Source organism: Felis catus, chromosome D1 (genome assembly GCF_018350175.1).
Source record: "Felis catus isolate Fca126 chromosome D1, F.catus_Fca126_mat1.0, whole genome shotgun sequence".
Taxonomy (NCBI): domain Eukaryota; kingdom Metazoa; phylum Chordata; class Mammalia; order Carnivora; family Felidae; genus Felis; species Felis catus.
In genome coordinates, this window is record NC_058377.1 from 12755131 (window position 1) to 12769232 (window position 14102).

The following is a 14102-nucleotide window of genomic DNA, read 5'->3' on the forward strand; positions in this document are numbered from 1 at the left end:
ATTATGGGAAAGCACCCAGTTTTGTGGCCCTTTTCAGGAGAACAGTATGTTCAGCTACGGCCTGAGAGAGAAATCAGCTATTTTCACAATTAACAGGAAGGAGAATCTGCAATGATTTTTCTTTTCTTTTTTATTTTCTTTACGCTTATTTATTTTGAGGGAGAGAGAGACAGAGTGTGATCAGGGGAGGGGCAGAGGGAGAGGGAGACAGAGAATCTGAAGCAGGCTCCAGGCTCTGAGATGTCAGCACAGAGCCCAATGCAGGGCTCGAACTCACAAACCGTGAGATCATGACCTCAGCTGAAGTCGGATGCTTAACCGACTGAGCCACACAGGCGCCCCTGTAATGATTTTTTTTATTGTTTGAGTTATAAAGCCAAAGTTTCTCTGCCTGACTTCAGAGCACCCCACAATTCAGTCTCATCCAGGCTTCTCAGTGGTCTGTCCTATTACCTCTCTAGAAGGACCTCAGATCCCAGCCAGGCCCTTCTTGTGATTTTCCTTCATGCCAAATGTCTTCACTGGTGCCTCTAACCTTGCACCATCCCTTCCTATACTCTAGCAAGTCCTCTTCTGACTTACTTTTTTTTTTGACCTAAAACTTATTTATTAACCTCTTCCGTGTGCCAAGCATTGGGGACTGGTAACAAATGAAGGAATACCGTCACCTTTCCATATAGGACCTTATATGTAAAGACTGACATGTCAACGAAGACGTAGATGAAGATTTCATAGGTGGAGGCTGTCTGCTCAGGAACGTGGCAACATGAAGGACAGAGTAGGCAAGTCCACTGGGGGTGCTGAAGGGAAAGGTTTCATAGGCGAGATGACTCTTTGGGAAGAGGTGTATGTGTTCTCCAGGCGGGGAGGCGTTGCCTTATGCATCTCTGCAAAAGCTGTGCCTGGGGTGGGGCTGGGGGCTGGGAGTCCCACTGGGGGCACCTCTCCCACTGTCCCAGAGCTTGTCTGCACAATGTGAGCGTGAGTGAGCGTGTGTAGGTTAGAGTGTGGTGTATGTTTCCCGATCTGGTGTTTAGGAGGCTCGGTGCACACATCCAAGGCAGTATGTGAGGCAATGAGGCTTACTTAACATTCACTATGGGACAAATAAGAGAAAATTAAAAGAGCAATTTTAGGAGGGAATAATTGTTTTCCATACACCATAATTACAACTGCTTGTAAATGTGGCTATCATAAACGAATCTGCTTTTTAGAGTTCTCTTAAATTCTCTTGGTAATGAACAGACGCTAAAGGAAAGGGACCTAGTAGCCCTTACGGAGAAGCTGGGTCTGCACTGACCCCTGGTGTCCGCCTTGTGCACAGGACTCTCACCGCTGGGCTGGCGCACAGCTAGCTGGTGAGCTGGGAACGCTCCCACCGGGCCCCTGGCTTCAGAAAGACCCTTCAGCACCAGAAGTGAATCTTAGACTCAGCCTTCCTCGGCCTTGTGAGGTCATTTCCTAGTATTCATCTTCAATTCTCTTCCCCTCTTGCACCCCCGCTCTCCACAAAGGGCACCTTGGAAAACTGCGATTTAGAATCTGAATGTCATTTTTGATGCTTCCTGTCAATTCCCACCTTTGTCACACTTGTAAGCTGATATCCACTCAGTCACTGAGGCCCTTTGATTGTACCTCCTACATAACACTCCAATCCGCCCATAGCTTGAAATCAGGACACCACTCCCCCCCTCCCCCCACCCTTAGCTTGCAAGCAACAGCCCCCTGAAGACTTCCCTGCTTGAGACCAGGCTGTCCCCAGGGACATCCCACTGTTAGCTCACCAGATTTATTCCTCAACTAACCTTTGATATGCTAGAAGGATTGCTGTTAATTGCTTCTATCAAGTAACTGCACGAGCTTGGGTATGTCACTTGGGCAATCTCATCATCTATCAAATGAAGGTTTGGGGCAAAACCAGTCTATTTCTGCTCTAAGGACTTGTACTGTTAGTTCCCTCAGCACCTTGCCCTTTCCCCTTGCTTTAAAAATCTCTTCCACCAGATAAAATCACTGGTTAAAGACAATTAATTTGTTACCCTCCTTGTTTTTGTTTCTTTTTTTTTTCCATGAAAGACATATTTGGCTGCTATTGGAACATCTGGTTAGCAGAAGGTCACCCATGTTACTGTAAAGAGTTAATTCCAGCCGAAAATAAAACAAAAAGTAAAAAAAACCCAAAAAACCTCTGATGTGTTATCTAACCTGTGCTGCCTTATCATGAGTAAATCTAGCATTTCTGCTAGTCAGCTTGAAATAACGAGGAAAGCACACAGCGTTGTTATACAGCCACCAGAGATCCCCACGAAAGGAAGGGATCCACTGAAAGAAGTGACCACAAAGATAACACCAGCTCTGAGATTCGAGGTTGCTCAGTCTTTCATATCTTAGCATTCCCTGCGGTGCACATAGCCCAGTCCTCTAATTGCCCCTGGTCCATAAATAAATATTCCATCGCCAGTGCTAACTCTCATTAATTAAAGTTGGGAGGAGTTCGCCATGCTACTTGCAAATTGAGCATCTATGTGTAGAGAACTTAGAACAAATTAATTTCACATAGATTTAATGATTTATTATTTAGTGCATGGTAATTAAACAATTTTTGGTAGGGTATATAATGAGTCTAATATTAATTTGACATTGCCAAGTCATATTTCTAATTTTTCTTGTCTTTCTTGGTCCTTTAATACCTAAAAATTGTCATTTTCCTCAGGCACTCTGCCCCAGTCACCTTGATTTTCATCATCACTACCCCCACTACCATGACAATATTCAAAGAATATCTCAGACAAAGGTCTGTGTTCTCCAGCCCAAGCAAATTGCTTCACATGCTATGAGTCCTATTTCCCCACAGAGCAAATCTAGCTCATCGAAGGGTCAGTGTATCCAAATTCTGCGAGCCCACCTTCCTGCTTTTCTTTCTCTATATGTACCAAATACAGTGTGTGATCCTTGATGGGACGGTAAACGGGGGACAGGCTGTGTACTACATTTAAGAACTGGGAAATTTTGAGTACAGATACATACCAGATAAAAGTATTATATTAGCTTCTTGGGATATACAAAGGAATTGTAGTTCCACAGGAGAATGTGCTGAAATGATAAGAGAACTCGTGTGATCTCTGTAACTTACTTTCAAATGTTTTTTTTTTTTTAAAGAAAAACAGAAGGGAAAGAAAGAAAAGAAAAGAAAGAAAAGGAAAGGAAAGAAAAGGAAGAAAAGAAAGAGGTATGTGTGTCCACACATTCCATGCAGAGAGATAAGGCAAATGTGGCAAAAAGTTAGCAACTGATGAAGGGTCTCAGGGTGGTCATTAGATTAGTTTCTGAACCTTTCTGTAGGTTCAAAACTTTGAAAACACATGTTGGGAAAAAGAATCTTTTTGACTCACTTGGATACTACCACAGTTGCTATTTCATACCTTTTCTTTCTTAAAATCCCCATTCCTCCCTGCTGTCCTAATCTCAGGAGGCAACTTTCTCCCTGTATATAGTCAGGATGGGTTGCGTTCCACTGCAAAAACAATCTGGAAAGCTCAATAACCGAAACCATCAAAGATTTCTTTCTCCCTCGGGCTACGTGGCCATTTCACATCAGTGGGGGATTAAAGTCACCTCTGAGAACATCTCCCGTGCCCTCATTCTCGCCACATCAAAGCTATACCTCTGAAGTGGGCTTTTCCCCTTTTTTCTCAAAGGTAAAGGTTTCTTTCCTCTTAAAGATAACTGCTTCATGTGAACTCTGGACCCCTGTCTCCTCCGGGATTTTGCTTCCACAAGATATTTCTGGTTCCTCCGTCTCTTACAGCTTCAACCTCCTTCCCTCCTTGTGCTGAAGTCTCTGTATCTCTGAAACCCTATGTTTGAACATATGATACCTTCCAATCTCCACTCTTCTTTTTTTCCCGGTAAACCCTTCAAGCTTATGGCCTTTGCAGATGTCTTCACTCTCTGATACCCCAATCTCGGTTTTCATACAAGCGAGCATTTGGTCCCAAATTCTACTGAAGTGTCTTTTTGCAAAACAAATAGGGATTTTAGTCCCCTGCCATGTTATTTTTGATCTCTGCAGTGCAGCATTTTTGACAATTCCCTCATTCTTGATATTCTCTCCTGCTCTGATCTTTGAATGCCAGATTTTAGGGGTTCAGCTCCCATGCTCTGGGATTGCTTTTTATCTTTCTTTAATGTTTCATTTTTATCCTGCCTCCCTAAATAGGAGGATTCTCTGAGGACCTTCCTTCAGCCCTTCTCCCTTTGTCCCCCTAACCACTTCCTGCAAGAGCTTGTTGACTGTCTAATGCAGTACATCCCTCACAAGTGATCTCCAGTCCATCCCCAGCTGTGATCACACCCCTGCCATTTCAGTCTCTGTGTCTCAACTACTTATGATTTTCCCATCAGACTGTCTTGCCCATCACCTGAAACTCAATACATTTTCACTCAAAGTCATCATGTCTCCTCTTTCCAAATACTTTATGTCCATCCCAGCCTCTCTGCAAATGCTCTACTTCTGCTATTGGAGGTCTCCTGTCCTTCTCTCCTCTCCTTCCTTCCCCTTTTCATGATTTTTCCCTAGTTTCTTTCCCCTTCTCCGCTCTCCTCATTCATTCTTTTGCCCTCAACTTTTTACCCTCCTTTCTGCTTTTCCAGATCTCAGCCTTTCTTTAACATACAGTGCAGCTCCCACTTTGCCCATGAAAGCAACTCTCACCACCAGAGCTTATACACCAATGTTGCCTTCTCCTATTGTGACTGGAGTTAGTTGCAGTTTGGCAGTTTACTATTTAATATATCTTTTTTTTTCTCTTTTTAAATGTTAATTAATATTAACGTTTTTATTTAAATTCCAGTTAACATACAGTGTGATAGTGGTTTCAGGAGTAGAACTGAGTGATTCACCACTTCCATACAACAGCCAGTGCTCATCCCAACAAGTGCCCTCCTTAATGCCCATCACTCATTTAACCCATCCCCCAACCCATCTCCCCTCCAGCAACACTGTTTGTTCTCTATTGTTAAGAGTCGTTTCCTGGTTTGCATCCTCCCCCCCAACCCCCCCATTTTCCTCTATGTTCATTTGTTTTGCTTCTTACATTCCATCCAAGTAACTCATTAGCTCTTTGAAACTGTACTTAGAAATCACCACAACGCTGGGCACATGGCCATGGTCAGTAGATACTTACAATTTGGCTCACGAATTCCTTTGAGATCTAATGGAAAGCAGTGGCTATGTTTTTAATCCTCCCTGTCCTAGCAAGAATTACACTTGCCAATTTTTGAAAATATTATTTCTCCTCAATCCCATAGGGAGGAATTTGGCCCCTGAAAGGGTGGCTGATGATTTCAGTCTCAGGACAACCCATTTCCTCGGGGGCATCCACATTTATTTTATTACACTGGTACCTGATTCCGTGTTATGAAAATATTTACATTGCTTTTATTCCTGTTCATACCTTCCTTTCTCATATTTTCCATCTTCACCGTTATGATGATGAATAATAGTGCTTTCAATTTACATTAACTCATTCAATCCTCTCCCTGATCCATTTAAGGTTAGTCGTGCTGGCAGATTGATATTTTTGTAATCCAGCAAAAAATGAAACTACAGCTCAAAGGATTTGACCTGGCTGAGACCACACAAACAGGACACAAATCAAGGTGTTGTTATTATTTAAATTAACCTAAAGACCTTTGGCCCTTCCATCACTTTAAGGTTCTTCTGATCTGGATGCCCCTCCTCTGGTCTTCCCTGGTTTCCATCCACCAATGCTTATAATGGCAATGTAATTATTACTTTACAAGTTGGTCTCCCCCATTAGACTGTGGGCTTATGAAACATACAGACCAGGTGTTATTCAATGATGTATCTCCAGTGAATGGCACAGACTGCGTTGGTTGGATATCTGAATGAAAGCAAGAATGATAGAGTGAATGACTGAGGCTGGACTGTGATTTGTCCTATCTCCCTCTTAGATCAGTTAGCCTAAGACTCTACACAACTATGTACTCTCCATGGCATGTTGTATGCAACTGTGAGGAAATCTGCAAAATTCCTTTCTTGTAAATCTCCTTTCAGACCCCCCCTCACCCTAGCAGTCCAGTGTCCTCAAAAACACACATCTCACTGACATTTATGGTGATCTTGTGTAATTAGATTCAGACAGACTTAGGTTCAGAACTTTCTTTTGCTAATTAGTAGCTAGTTGGGTAGCTGTGGATGAGCTATTAATACCCTAAGTCTCAATTTTCTCATCTGTAAAATGGGCAAATGATAGTGAAAATTCACATGGTTGTTATGAGAAATCAATGGGATAATTTATTTAAGATTCTCAGCACAGGTCCTGGAACATGAGCCAAGGAAGGGTGATTGATGTACTTTAGGATTCACTTGGGCTAAGGCATGGGGCTCACTGACTAGCATGTTTTCAGATTCAAACCTACAAAGGATCTCATTCTGGCCAAACCAAAAGAGAGGATTTAGACAATGATTCAAATAATTTGGGCTCTAAACTCTACTTTCATCTGAATAACTCTGAGGCGTAAAGGGATAGGATGACCCTGAAAGGTCCCTTTTAGCATCTCTAAGAACCGTACAGACAGTTGGAACAGAAGGTTGTTTGCCACTTATACCTGTAAAGTGGGACCTTCCTGCCAGGATCATCCCCATCTATCTCCTGCTGCTACTGTGTTTCCAGGTGAATATGTGTGTGTGTGTGATGCTTCTTTAATGGCCTGAGTTGCTACCAGGTATCCAGAGGCAGTAAAATAAAACATTACTCTTAGGTACTGGTGAGATACACTTAGTGTATATGTAAATCCATCTCCTGGGACAGACAGTCATATAAATAGAGTTAACATCACATTAGCGCTGTTTATCACCAAGTGCACGGCTTTGGATTTAGAGGAAAGGTGGCTGCATTTCCATATAAATCTCCATACAAATCAGCTTTACTAGATCTGTGGTGGTGGTGGTGGTGGGGGTCGGTCGGGGGTTGCTGCCTTCATCACAAGGCATTGCGTCAGCCCGGCCGCTTTCTATGAGCACACTGAGGTCTAAAGAGATCAAACTACATACAAGCCTAGTTTGAACAGGCTCTCACTTGGATGGGACGTAGAGAAGTCTGTCTCACACTCAGGTCCACCTGGAAAGAGAGTGATGTTTGGCATCAGAAAGACCTAGGTTCAAACTGAGCATGTGAACTTTGGCAAATTGTTCATTTCCTTAAGCCTTGGTTTTCTCTTCTAATAAGGACTGTGATACCTCTCAGGATAATTCAATTATTCATCCATTTTCCTTATGCCTATTGAGGGCATAGTAGGCACCAGACTCTGATACCATAAGAATTAAGTGCTATTACAGATGTGAGATTGTGGCTAAATGCTGGATATATGGTGGGTATTCAGTAAAAGTTATCTGCCCTCTTTTCAAGCCTCATGGCTCCGACTGACCTTTCTCCAGGGAAGAATCCCTCCACCTCCATTTGGGAGTGAGTCAGACTTGGAGTATCTGCAGACTGACTTCCTTCCCTGTCTCCCCGCACCCCGCCCCCAACAACACCTGCCCTCTCAGCCCCCAGAATTTCTCCCTTGGGACTCTTGGGACTAGAATACCCCAGTAACTTTGACAGATGATCTTTCAGGAGAGAAATCTCTGACACTCCATGCCCTAAGTGACAGCACAAGGATATTCACAACGATCCTGCTCACACTAGATAAAGCTGACTTGTCAAAAGGGGGACAGGTCGTTTTAGTAGCAGCTCATGGGAAGCCTGACAAGTGAACAGCTCTACCCATTCTAGGGCCAGGTTTCTGGCTTCCCTCAAAGGCGAGAAAGATGTCAGGGTCATAGGGAGACAGAATGCCCAGGAAACAGGTCAAGTAGAAGGCAGGATCACTCAGAATGAGAATTACTTGGGCGGTGGAACCAAATACCTTCCTGAGGGCTCAATCCCATCTCACCCTTTGCTCTGATTTCCTTCTCCACCAAGGCCCCATTACCCTCCACCCTCTCTTCCACCCCCTCCCCCAACAGCATCCACATCTGACTCTTGTTAGTGTCCCTCTTCTCTTGCCATCGTGGTCTCAGCCACGGCAACGAATGCAGGGAAATATAACAACATAACCCTCTTCACACCATTCAGTCCCCAAAGGTCCTTACTCAGAATTCTCCATTTATCTGGTCATTAGATCTAATTAAATCCCTCCAACTTAGAGCACTGATGAGTGGCACCACTTTCTCTCACCAATTAAAAGAGAGGAGATTAAAGAATGCCCTCGACACTGTCCTTGTGAGGGTGGTGGCAGGGGAAGAGACAGGGGAGGAACGCGGAAGACTGTCCTTTATCTCTGAATGCAGTGTTGATGTAATGTGGGTTCCTGCCAACAAAATGTACCCTTTGCATGGCCGATCCAGCTGAGGCCATCAATGTGCATTAAGTAGTCTGTTGTCTCATAGAAATGTCTACCTCTTTCCAAAGATGGTTTGAAAAACTTAAACAAAGGACATCCGCAATAAGACAATTCAATAGAAATCAAAAGGGGAAACCAAGACGGAAGAAGGGAGTTAGCAAACGTATTAAGTCACGGGATTAATGAACATATTTATTGCAATTAACTCAAAATCTGATTGGAGCTTCCTGGTAGCTAAGGCAAAAAAGGAAACAAGGCGTATCACCACAGCTCTCATCATATAAAAGGAGAAAGTGCACCTTCCCACTACCCTCTATTCTTAGGGGATTAAAAAATGTCCTAGTCCTACATTCTGAAAGGAACTTCTCATGTGGGGCTTACTTTCACACTGGGTGATAGACAATGTTTTCAAAAACCTTACTTAATATTATCATCCTGTATTTGACAGGCAAGGCTCTGAGTGTCTAGAGCTTTGGAATAATGTTTTCTTCTTTGAAGGGTTGATTTTCCCACATGGGCCTCAAATGGACCTCAGCTTTGTTAGAACAGTGCTCAGGCCATCTTGGCTTGTGGGGTCCAGCAGGACGGGAAAGGCTACGGACTCCTACATATCTGGGTCCCCAGCAAGGTCCTTCTGAAAAAGCACCCCAGCTCTTTGCCTCTAAGAAAACAGACCTGCCTTCTCTGCCCTACCCCCACTGACAGGTTTGCTCAAGAAGACAGTCACCAAACAGAAATGGGTTCAACACTTAGAGGAGCAGAGATGGGTCTCCAGGTTCCTGCAGACCACCTTAGCATAACCTTCTGTCTGTCTTCATCATGGCATTATGGTACCCATGCTTGCCTTTCTTCCTCTTCTCCTGACTCTCCAGGGTGCTACTAGGGAATGCTATGCATGAGGATCTTTTTCAAGCCCTCTTGAGTATTCAAAGTGGAATCAATTCTGTTATGGTTGAAAGGACTGGAAGGCTGTGGGGCACTAAGGCAGAGGGATGAGTGGGGTGATCTCAGGCTCACTAACCCTGTGATTCAGCCCCTGCCAAGAAGACATAGGGAGTTCAGTTTCCACCCAAGTGCAGGCCCATGAGGAAGCACATTTCTGCCAAAGAGATTCCTTACTGCACAACTTACTCTGTTTTCACTCCAGACTCCTTAAAAAGAGACTCCAAAAGAAAGCCCTGGGTTCAGGGTCAGCTCATGCCCTACATACCCTTCCTCTGGCTTTCTGCATGCCCTGACTCAAACAGCCATATCTTCAAGATACTTCCAGGTAAGAGCCCCGCCCCCACCCCCACCCTCCCCCCAATTTGCCCTTGACTCAGAAAAGTTCTCATTCAAGCATCATTCTGGAGAACTGCCCTATTTTCTCTTCTCGTGTCCCTGTCTTCAATATTGGGCCACCCTCTGGCTCCCAGTTTGGGCAGGATGTTGGGTTCCTCCCTGCACTTTGGACTAGTTCCCTGTAGCTCTTCCTGTGAGCACTTTATGATGCTTCTACAGCTCGAAACCGCCTTCTGGAGGCCAGTCAGAACCCAGAGTCCAGCGGCTTCTCTCCTGACTGACCAAATCCCGCTAAGGCCAAGCAGTGTGATGCCAGATCAGGCTTCTGGTTCCTCGTCTGGGACCCTTTTCATGCCTTGCCGGCCACCTGTTCACAACCACTGAGCACAGGGAGGAAGCAAAACGAGATAAAAACACGGCGAAGACGAACGTTTATAAAACCTGCCCTTGACTACTGCTCCTTCGAGTAGGCTCCCTACTTCCAGCCAAAGCTCCCCACAACTTCGTGGGTCAGTACCCTTGGGCACAGTTGTTCCTCCCCATTGTGGCTTTAGTGCAAAATTTGAAAAAGCCTTTGAGGAGAGATATGAGAAGGGGAGGTGTCAGTCACGGTTTTATGGAATGAAAGAGCAGGGGCTTGGTTGTGAGACGATGCTGACCCTGGCAGTCACTCCCTGGGTGTCTTTTGGACTCGCTGTGTCTTTGTTAGTAAACTGGGGCTGGAGGCTTATCTTGTGTGTGAGCATTTAATAGGATTACACACGTAGAGTGTGCGGCACGCTGCTCATCGCATGAGGGTGTGCACACTCGGGGCCCTCTGGGGGCTCGCTTTTTCTCCCCGGGGCCCCTCTCTCTTCTCCTTCTCACTTACCATCCCTTCCCTTCTCCCCGTGCGTGCGTGCGTGCGTATCCCAGAGCTCAAACGCGCGGAAAGAAGCCTGCCTGGCCGGTTGCAGTAAGAGCGTCGGTTCCAAAGGGGGCGCTCTAAGATCAGAGAAAAGGCCTTTGGGGACCTTGAATGCGTGTCTGTGAGGAGTGCACGCTGGTACCTATGGCTGGACATTGAAAAAAAATGACTTTTATGAAATCTTTGCCTTGATATGCTATCAATTTTTCCAGATGCCTTTTCAATATCTGTCTACAGAACTGTATGAAATTATAGTAAGTCCTACAGCTGGGGGGATGACGATATGGCAGTTGGAGACAGACGTCTCTGGCTCTGATGAAATGAGGTAGAGACATTCTCCTGGTAGTAGGTCCACTCTGGGGGGCTGCCGAGCTGCAAACCTCCTGAATGCAGGACTTCGGGCTCCCCCGAAATGGGAAGCCGCAAGCAGTTGCTACCCCCTCTCTCCCTTCTCCTCACCTTCCCTCTTGGTCCGCGGCTCCCAGGCGGGAAAGGGATCCAGGCTTCCAGCTTCCAGGCTGGCCACTGTCTGGCTCCCTCCGCGAGACCCAGGGCCTTCATGATGGGGTGTGCGGAGAATGAGGGTCTGAACGGCTTCCTCTAAGCCCTCCTGGGTGAACGGGGTGGGTGAAGGGAGAACAGAGGACGACAGCTTTTGCATAAATAAGAAACCTAGAATCATCCGATCGTCCGCCAGCTTGTGCGCCAGCAGGCTGTGCACCGCCGAGGGCTCCCCCCACTTCGCTCGTTATCTGGCGCGCTGTGCAGGGCACCACGAAGACCACGGATAGGCTAACGATGCTGGGAACGAAGCAAGCGCAAGCCAGGCTGGGGACCTCTGGGGCGGGGTGTCACCGTTCCTGAGAAAGCGGGACGAGGAAGGTGACTGGTGCCTGGCTTGTCCTTGTCACCCACATGGGAATGAGCGAGTGGACACGCGCCTGGCACGAAAGCAAAGCCTCCCTTCCTGGGGGCCGTTCTCTCCGCAGGGCCTCCAGGAGGCCGCCCCTGCCCCGCAGAGGCCTCCGGAGACCCGGCCACCAGGCCACCGTGGAAAATCGGGAGACGCGCGCTGCGGCTCCTCGGACGCCGCCGGCCACGTGCGCGGGCCCAGCAGCCCAAGAGAAGGAAGGTCCTAAGCACGTGTTGCAACAACCTGCGCGTTGCTGTTTAACAGCGCTTGTCATCTTGTCCGTTCGGTCCACCTGCCAAGCCTGCTTCCACCGAGCACTCCAGAGCGGGAGGTGGCCGAGGCTCCCATCTGCGGCTGATAACACACGGCCCGGCGCTAAGCGCAGGAAGTTAAGAGGCTTTTCTTTGCTGTTGTGCAGGGACCTCCGGCTGGAGGCGGTGCTCTCCCAGGGCAGCGGAGATACTTTCAATTACAAACCTGTCCTTCAAGCCTCGGGGCGGGTTGCGATGGGCTCTGTCTGCCAGGGGATGTGCGCGCTCGTCCAGGGGAAGACTAGCTGCCGGGAGCCCCGTGGGGCCTGTCTTCTTTACCCTCAGCTCCTGCTGGTGTCAGGATGACGTCACCCCAGAGGACACCTGTGCCCGGCCGCAGGTGGTCCTGTTTGAGGGGACTGGTCTCTTCCCCCTCTGCCATATTAGTATGTCAACCCCACAGGAATTCCTTTGACGCCCGTAGATTCCCATACTTGCTTGTTACAGCATCCGTGGTCCCAAGTAGTTTATGGCGGTGGCCGTGGGCCAAGAGAACCCGCGATTCTATCTCTTAAGTAGCCAGGGTCAAACAGCTTTGTAAGTGTTGATGTCCTAACAACTTAATAGCTATTTGAAAGGAAAAAAAAAAAAAAACTTAAAGGAAAAACACTTTTATTTCATTCTTAAATAATCATAATTACCCACGAATGGGATGTGGGCCCCTGCTGCACACTGCACAACTTCTCAAACCTCAGACACTGCCATCTTCCCTTTCTGTTCCACATTGATTTTTGCGCACAACTTGCCTTTTAGCACAGCCACCACAGAAAACCCACTTTCATAAAGATATGACCCCACTGAAAGGAAACCATGAGATCTAATGTCAAAACTGTAAACTTCCTTGAGTTGGCAATTTGCTTGGTGTCCGGTGAGTGTTGAGTTATCTCCATATTTTCCTCCCAAAATGAAAATATCCTGCAGGGCTGTGAGAGTTTACCATGTGACTCAGGATGCCTTGGTGCACGGTTTGGGAGCTGTGGCCCCACTCTATACGTGGATTGCATCTCCTCACGTTGAAGGAAGTGGGGTGGGCTAGAAATTGGGAGGGGGGCAATGCATGGGGAGAGAAAAATTGCTGGGACTAACCCATGTCTTAATTTTGTCAGGACACAACCTCAGGTTATGTTCAGTCTATAAAGGAGCATTTCTAGGAGAAATCTAGGAGGCTGGGGACTTTCCTGGGAACATTAAAGACATACTGTGCTGAGTAGAATTGAATACCTCCATGAGTCGAGGGCTGGGTCCACAGAGTTATGCCTGGTACCATCTAGTCACTTCTCCAACCATTCTTTTTTTTTTGAGACAGAGAGAGACAGAGCATGAATGAGGGAGGGTCAGAGAGAGGGAGACACAGAATCTGAAGCAGGCTCCAGGCTCTAAGCCATCAGCACAGAGCCCGACGCGGGGCTCGAACTCACGGACCGCGAGATCATGACCTGAGCCGAAGTCGGCCGCTTAACCGACTGAGCCACCCAGGTGCCCCTCTCCAACCATTCTTAAGCCATTCACCACCCCCTCCCTCCATTCCTTCCTTCCTTCTTTCCTTCCTTCCTTCCTCCCTCCATTCCTTCCTTCCTTCCTCCCTCCCTCCCTCCCTTCCTCCCTCCCTCCATTCCTCCCTCCCTTCCTTCCTTCCTTCCTTCCTTCCTTCCTTCCTTCCTTCCTTCCTTCCTTCCTCCCTCCCTCCCTCCCTCCCTCCCTTCCTTCCTCCCTCCCTCCCTTCCTTCCCACTCCCTTCCTGCCTTCCTCAAATGAAATTGTCCTCATGTGAGCATAGACAGTGATGAAAAGCAAGACTCAGGAACCGAACTACCTACCATCTACTTACTACCTGTGTGGCTTCAGGTAAGAGCTAACTAACCTCTGTGCTTCATGTTCTACTCCAGAAAAACGGGTTTGATAAAATAATGTGCTTGATTCGTTTGTGATGAGATCGAAAACCTAGTGGAGAGTAGAAAGGTGTGTGCTATGCTGACATGTAGGCAGCTAGCAAACAAGTGTGACAGGGCAGGCCTGGTCTCTAGTACTGTCCGGCTTACAGTCCAGGGGAAAGCTCCGTATCAAGCCCCTGCTTGCCAAAGCAATTAACTGGTAACAGTTTTGACGTGTGTTACAAAGGAGTGTGGTATTCTATGTAAGTATGCAACATGGGGGTTTAACTTAGATGTTGGGGTGTGAGTACCTTGAAATTCTTCAGAGAACATGCCATTCAAGTCAGGACTCAAAAGATGTATAGGAGTGTATGAAGCCAAGGTCAAGTGGGTGAAAGAGGTGTGGA

At 46.8% G+C, this 14102-nt stretch overlaps 1 long non-coding RNA gene across 1 annotated transcript in view; it reads right to left on the minus strand.

Annotated features, from left to right (window-relative positions):
- Window positions 1–274: 274 nt before the first annotated feature.
- The window catches only part of LOC123380338, a 326159-nt gene continuing 312331 nt past the window's right edge, over window positions 275–14102 (minus strand). Inside the window, exons 4-7 of the long non-coding RNA XR_006585945.1 lie at window positions 7104–7145; window positions 5849–5906; window positions 3028–3093; window positions 275–1096 (exon numbers count right to left, since the gene is read on the minus strand). This is a non-coding gene — a long non-coding RNA (uncharacterized LOC123380338). The remainder of the gene's footprint in view (window positions 1097–3027; window positions 3094–5848; window positions 5907–7103; window positions 7146–14102) is intronic.